Source organism: Parasteatoda tepidariorum, chromosome 7 (assembly GCF_982258835.1).
Source record: "Parasteatoda tepidariorum strain Cologne lab strain chromosome 7, Ptep-v5.0, whole genome shotgun sequence".
Lineage (NCBI taxonomy): Eukaryota > Metazoa > Arthropoda > Arachnida > Araneae > Theridiidae > Parasteatoda > Parasteatoda tepidariorum.
In genome coordinates this window covers 10,211,434-10,218,761 of record NC_141761.1, presented here as the reverse complement: position 1 = coordinate 10,218,761, position 7,328 = coordinate 10,211,434, and the positions used below count along the sequence as shown (strand labels likewise).

The 7,328-nt window shown below is 28.8% G+C and overlaps 1 long non-coding RNA gene across 1 annotated transcript; it reads left to right on the top strand.

Annotated features, from left to right (window-relative positions):
• The first annotated feature begins 573 nt into the window (after window positions 1-573).
• On the top strand, window positions 574-7,060 carry LOC147806834 (uncharacterized). The gene is made up of 2 exons (XR_015435289.1): window positions 574-627; window positions 4,043-7,060. It is a non-coding gene; the product is annotated as an uncharacterized LOC147806834 (long non-coding RNA).
• The last annotated feature ends 268 nt before the right edge of the window (window positions 7,061-7,328 follow it).

Genomic DNA, 7,328 nt, shown 5'->3' with positions numbered 1-7,328 from the left:
ATTTAGTTATACAGTTTATTTATTTAATAATGATGTCATTTTTAGTTTCATTATTCCTAATTACTATATAAAATTCAGAGATGATTGTGGTCCAGAAAAATCTGGATTTCCGGAAATCCAGAAGTTTAAAGAAATCATTGATCACATTTATGTATAAAATTCTTGTATATTTTATTTAAAAATATTAGTACTAGAATTTATGCTTGGCATTTCTTTCATTTGTAAAAATTTGTTGGTAGAATAATAAATGTGATTATAGACAAAAGTGAATTTATATTTAGCTGCATACAATTTATTTAGAATTTCATGTTTTGAAAATATCAATGATTAAAATTTTTAAAGACATTAATTTTTTGAAATGGGTCAATAATGGCTCAAGAAATTTGCAGGATTTTTTACTTGGGCTCACAATGACCCCTGAAAATTTGAAAACAAAATGATGACAAAACAAATTATAATCTATCTGTTACAAATTTGTTCAGTTTTATAGCTATAGTTGAATGAAAAAAAAATTATATTTATGTATATAAAAAAATTCCTGGTATAAAAGGTGTTTAAAATATTTAGGAAGAAGGGAGTGAGAAGTGTTGGCCCGAAGATGATGGTAATAAACTCCAAATTGGAGAGGTAAGTATAAAAGTTGTGCTTTAATACTACTTTTGTAATGAAATAAACAAACACTATCATTTATAGTTTTTGGATCTAAAAATGTTCTTACATTTTTGGTGTTCCGAAAAGATTTATTTATTATTTTTAGTATTTTTTAAAGATTTTTTTGTTCTTTTTATCTGCTTCATTGATTTCCTTTTGCATAGTCATTTTTAATAAAATATTTAATAATAAATTCACTCCTCCAAGTGATATAATATCTGGGTTGGAAAAAAAAAAATCTTCTTTCCATTTGATTTTAGTGATAAGTATTTTTGCTCTTTGATCTCTCTGTTCTAGTAAATAATGATTAACTTTTTCTGAATTAATCTTATATTCTTAGAGTAATCTTTTTTATTTAAAATCTGTAATTTTAAAAAAATAGTGATAATAATAATCTCCTTTTTGACATATAAAGAACTCGGTGTGTACCAATCACGAGAGTCTTAGATTTTAAAAAGGGTAATGAAAGTCCAGAAAAACTCAAGATTTTTTTTGAATGAGTAACAGAATTTCTTTTTAAAGTTCTTAAGGAAGTGATAACTCGAATTCGAAATTTGCGTGTCGCAATAACAATATTTAAATCAAAAGAAAAATAGACAGAAATCTATAAATAACTACCGAAACACACGATCGGGATACAATGTAGAAGTATGACGGAATCGTTGGAAACTGAGTAGTTAAAAGAAAAAGGGGAAAAAATGTCTTGAATTCGAAAGTTGTGTGTCGTAATAACATCGTATTAAGAACATTAACGTCTATGCAAAGCTATGTGGAAATAGTCAAAAACGTGAGGATAACTACAGAAAAACTATCAGTAAAGAACGTGAATGTATGATGGAATAGGTTTAAAATTTGAGAATCATATTAAAAATATGGAAGTTTTTTTTAAAAAGAAAAGAGGGGGAATAACATAGAAATGGTAAAAAAATAAATGATAGATAATCAGCGAATAAATGATCAACAAACCCACTTAGATTTACGATAGATTTGTCCCAAATTAAGCATGCATCAGAAAGAGATGACTCAATTTGGGTATTGCAATAACGTCCAATTTTAAAAATTTGTTCGAAAGTGTTCGTTAAAAAGTGTTTGAAAAATTATGTGTATTAAGTTTGCAATGGTTGGGAACTAAGTGTGTTTAATAGTGTTAAATCGAATTCGAAATTCATGTGTCTCAATAACATTGTATTAAGAACATCAAAATTTGTATAATCAACAGATAACTGCTGCAAAAAAGAAAGTCTGCGGAAAATTACGGCAGAATTGTGGTGAATCAAGCTCGTTAAAAATTTATTACCCTAATTCGCATAGTGTCATAACAGCATATTTAAAATATTAAAAAAAAACTTTTTAAAAAGACAGGAAAAAGACTCTCAGAAACGGCTAAGAAATGATCAAAAAGTGATAACTCAAATTTAAAATTCTTGAGGCCTAATAACATCATATTAAAAACATCACAAGTTGTAAATAGCCTAATAAACCATTAATGGCAACAACAAAAAAAGACTGGAGACTTGCGATGGAATTGACACAAATCAAGCACGTTAAAAAAAGCTTACTGAAATTCGCATATCATAACATTATATTAAATATATTGGAATTTGAAGAAGAAAAATATGGAAGTGACTTAAAAAAACAATTGTAAACGTTATATGATTGAAAATAATGGTTTCACACAGAAAGGAATAAAAAAGAATTTTTAATAAATAACATGAATTCATGTGGAAATCATATCCCAAAGAAAAACAAAATTCACATAAAATATACGTATATAAATTTGAAGGACTGAAAGAGTAGAAATTTAGTTTAAATGAAGCGTTCTAAAATAGTAAATTCAAAATCAGAAAATGTCTCAAAGAAAAAATTTAACTTTTTGATGAAAGTGTTTCATGAATAATAAACTAAATTGAACGACAGTTACAGTGTAAATGCTCTTTAACTATTCAAATACTGTTATTCAATGATAATAAATTTACGTTAAAATACAGTTCTTTAGACAGTGAGATACTGGTTTCTTTATCAATTCCTCCCAGTGTAATTGACTTAAGAGGATGTCAGAAAAGGAATTACATATTTCCTTGCCTTTAAGATTTCTTCAACTTATATTTTTTTAACTATTCTTAATTGAATTTTTATTAAATTAAATCAATTATTGAATTTCTATTGCAATTTATAAAAAAACGAATATAAAATATTTTATTCTTTTCTTACCGATCAATGTAATTTCATTTCTAATGTAGACTCATTAATTCACTAAATCAAAGACAAAAAATTACTTCTTTATTTCTTATCATAAAAATGTTTAAGTTACATGGTATGACTGAAACAAATTGATTATGGGAGGTGGGCTATATTTTTAGCTATGTTATCTTTCGATAAACCTTGGATCTCTTCCCATGCTGTTCATTGGGAACAATTTTATTCATTTCTCTGAGATCGCTATATCACATCCAAATTAGGATGTCAACCAAAAATATGCTTAAAATTACAATGATATAAGTAGTTTTAAGCGTATTTTTACTTGCACTGTAGGAATCCACTAATTAATTTAAAACGATCAACGCCACCAAAAGGATCCTGTTCTACACGTGACTGCTAAGCATCAGACATGCCAATGTTCCACGAATCTGTACAATTCCATTTTTTTTTATCAGATTTATTTCATATTATGCAATTAACAGTTATGAAACCGCAAAAACTTTATATATTAAACTGGGAGACTCTCCACAAATTCTACTAAAGTAATCTAGGACTCCATCGGTTAAGTCTCTAGTGCAAGTAAATAAATTTTCCTATCATGAAATTTCATAATAGAGAATTGGGGGTCATATTCATTTTTACCTTGTTTTTAAAAAAGATGAAATCAAATCATGTATGATGAAGATCAGTAGTTTCGAAAATTTTGACTTGATCTCTGTATGCAGTTTATTAAAAATTATTTTAATTCAGTTAACAATTCATCAAGAACAGACTTTTTATAATGTACTGAGGGATCATCTACAAATTTATTTATTTTGTAACGTAGGTATTATTTTGTAGTTGGTTTTTAAATTAGCAAAACTCTTAAATTAAAAAAATATTGCCCTTTCATTAAAAAAATATGTTAATTAAAGTACAATTTTATAAACAGAATTCTATATCTTCTCTTCGCTTTGTAAGAAATGATTCCAATTGAGAGTTCATAAAGTAATGACATTTTAAAACAACTAACAGTAAAAAAGTGAAACTACGGAATATACTTATGCAAAATAGTTTTAAACTTAACTTATGCAATTTTATTTAACATAATAATTCTTGGAAATTGGTATTTTTATTTTAGTTTAACTTGTTAAAAATTTGAAATATTATATTAAAGTGCTGTTTGTTTCTCATTATTTCTATCTCTTTTTAGTTCCAAATCACAAGGAACTTCAGCATATCATCTTCCACCTACACAACGAGTTCTCTCTCATTATCTCATACCAGCCGAGACCTCTATGGCACATCCAATATACAGATTGGCCCGACCACAGCCTCCCAGGTTTCATCTGTAAGTCAACTATTTTCCATTATGTGAAATATTTCAATTTGATTTCTGCTCTGTCCATTTCATTGCCGACATAAAATTTCCTCAGTGGTTGACGCTTCATGGGTTAGAATCCTTTTTGCCTTTGCATTAACCATAGCAGGTTTTGGTATTTTTCTCTTCATTTATGGCAATAATCAAAAGTATCACACCGACCACACTGGTGACATAAAATTATTCTCATTTGTTGAGTGTGGTAAAAATCATACCACGAGTTAGAATTCCCTTGCTGTTGGAGTAACAATTGGAAGTTTTCGCACATAATTCAAGTTCACATTAGTTCCATTAAAAGGTCCCCTATGAAGTTTAGACTGTCCCAATGCTTGATTCTGAAGTTTCCTTGTCTTCTTGATTGGGTTCACACTGCCAAGGCTACGGAGTTTTACTGTGATAATCGTAAACCAAAAAAATGATTATAATGTGTCCCCTCTCAATTTTTCATGTCATATCACATTTACATAAAGCATTTGAAATATGGAAAATTTATCAGTTTTGCATATTGCTTTGAGAAGCTTACAATGGATCAATGATTAGGGCTAACACCCTTGGTTTCCTTCGTGTGTTCTAAGTATCAAATAATAAATGACGATTAGAAATAAAATGAAGAAAACCACTGCAGAAATGGGAAAGAGTCCTAAACAACTTAGCAGATTTGTTTATCACATTATCTTGACAGATTTATTTATAGGATCAAATTCTAAATATAATAAGCTTGCGGAGACAGACAATATAAAAACACACACACCACTCATGAGAATTGAGTGGTGTGTGTGTGCTTTGCCAACTTAGATCTGGGTATCTAAGTTAGCAAAGTTGTCTGTTGAACTAGGCACTCAATAAAATTAAATTAAAAATAAGGCGGTGGGTGATAGGCTATAAATGTAGATCATGCTTCATGAACAATATAATATGCCAAAATCTATAATACATTAAAATCTATAATTGGTGAAAATCTATGATGTAATCAAATCTATGCTATGTTTGAAACTACAGCTTTCATGGGAGAAATAACGCTGCAGCAGACAGCCAGTACTTGTACATTGTAGTGCTGGTGTTGGGCGTTCTGGTGCTGCGACATTGTCTCGATCATAATCAGGTAATGCCTCTCCATTGTAATACGATTACCTTTTCTCTGAGAGTGGGAAAAAATACCTAATTCATTTCTTTTCAGACATTATTTTCACAATGTACTAAACAGCACATTTTATTAAAAAATCTTCGGTAAATAAAATATGGTAAAGTGGCACTATACATTTTGAAAAGAACGAGCCTCCCCTTATCAGGCAGTTAGGAATAGAATGAAAGACAAATCGATGGTATGAGAATGAAAAAGGAGAAAATAGTCCACATTACAGGGAAGGAGAAAGTATGAGGAACAAGTCAAAAACGAAACAGAAATAAATTTATGGAAGAAAAGTGTCATGCCCAAATTAGGCATAACATAAGAAAAAACAGTCCCTATTAAAATTATTTTCAATTTAGAAATTTTTTTCCTGATAATTGCATTCCTTTTCTATCCTTCTATGTCAATATTAATGTTCAGAAAGAAACTATTGAAAAACTCCTATCTGCTGTAAAATTAAACATTAATGATAATTATATTTCAACTTTGTTTGATGTCTTTTGGATGTTAAAGTTATGTGAGAGAATATTGTACTTAGTAATAAAAAAATGAAAATCATGAAATTTCAGATTATTGGTCAAGAGAATAAAGGTGAGCAAAACTAAATATTTTCCCTGTACTAAAGCAAACTTCAATAACACCCATTTAGAAATTGAAGAATATAAATTTGAAGTTGTTGACAATTTTGTTTTCTTGGGTCAACAACAGGAACAATATTACAATGGAAATACAAAGAAGAATTACTATAGCCAATAAATGTTTTAATTGAATTCGAAAATACATAAAATCTAATGTAATTCATAGAAAAACAGAAGTTTTATAATCTCTTTTAAGATCAATTTTAACATATGCTTGTGAAACCTGGGCCATATCTTGTACGGATGAGGCTATGTTGGGTACCTTTGAGAGAAAAGTCTTGAGAAATATTTTTGGAGGAATTAAAAAAAAAATTGTATGTGGCTTAGAAGATCAAATCTAGAGCTTTATCACTCATATAATGAACCTGACATTATTAACTTTATTAAACGACAAAGAATAAAAATTGGCAGACCACGTTATCAGAATGGACGAAGACCATACTACAAAAAGAGTTTTCAATGTCAGACCAGTTGGCAGGCCGAATTTGAGAAGGATAGATGGCCCAGAAAAAGACCTTTTGGTCTTAAAAACTGGAAAACACTAGCAGGAAAAAGGTTAGCCTGAAAAAACTTCTTGAGAAGACCAAAATCCACCCTGGGCTGTTGAGCCATTGATGATGATGATGTTGGTTAAGTTTAATAATGTGAAAATTTTAAATACAAATTAAGTTGAAAACAAAATGCATATTTTTTTCTACCTTCAAAAATCTACAGAATTTTTCAAACTAACTTTTCAAAAATTTTTTTGCATATTATTATCAATTAGACTGTTGCAGTTCCCTCAACAATAGAGTCTGTTCATGTTCGCACAAACAAATTTTTTTTTTAATTGTTGACTTTCCTGATAATGTTAGTAAACTTTTGTTGTTATTATTCTGAAACATCATAAAGATGATTAGGCATAGCTGCAAAAATAAAATAAAATTGTATAGGCAGATAACAAACAATTTTTTTAGGCGAATTGCTGTATAAAGTTAATTATAAAAGCTTTCAATTTTGAAATCATTTTTTTGAGCTGTTATATGATGTTTCCCAAAATCATAGAAAATATGGTTACTAACAAGATCAACAATAAAAAAAAAATTCAGGTATTTATAAATGATGTCACACTGTTTTTCAGTATTTTTGACAACCTTCTTTTCTTCGTCACAAAATGTCACACTTCTCCATACCTCTATCCCCCCCCCCTTGTCGCTTACCATGCAATATTACATAAAGATATACTAGCAGTTCAGAATCAAAACACATCTTATAAATTATGTTTCATACTTTTAACTACATGTTTTAATGACACTTGTGAGTATAACTATATTAATGATCGTATATGTATTCAATTTGATGAAAATATTAC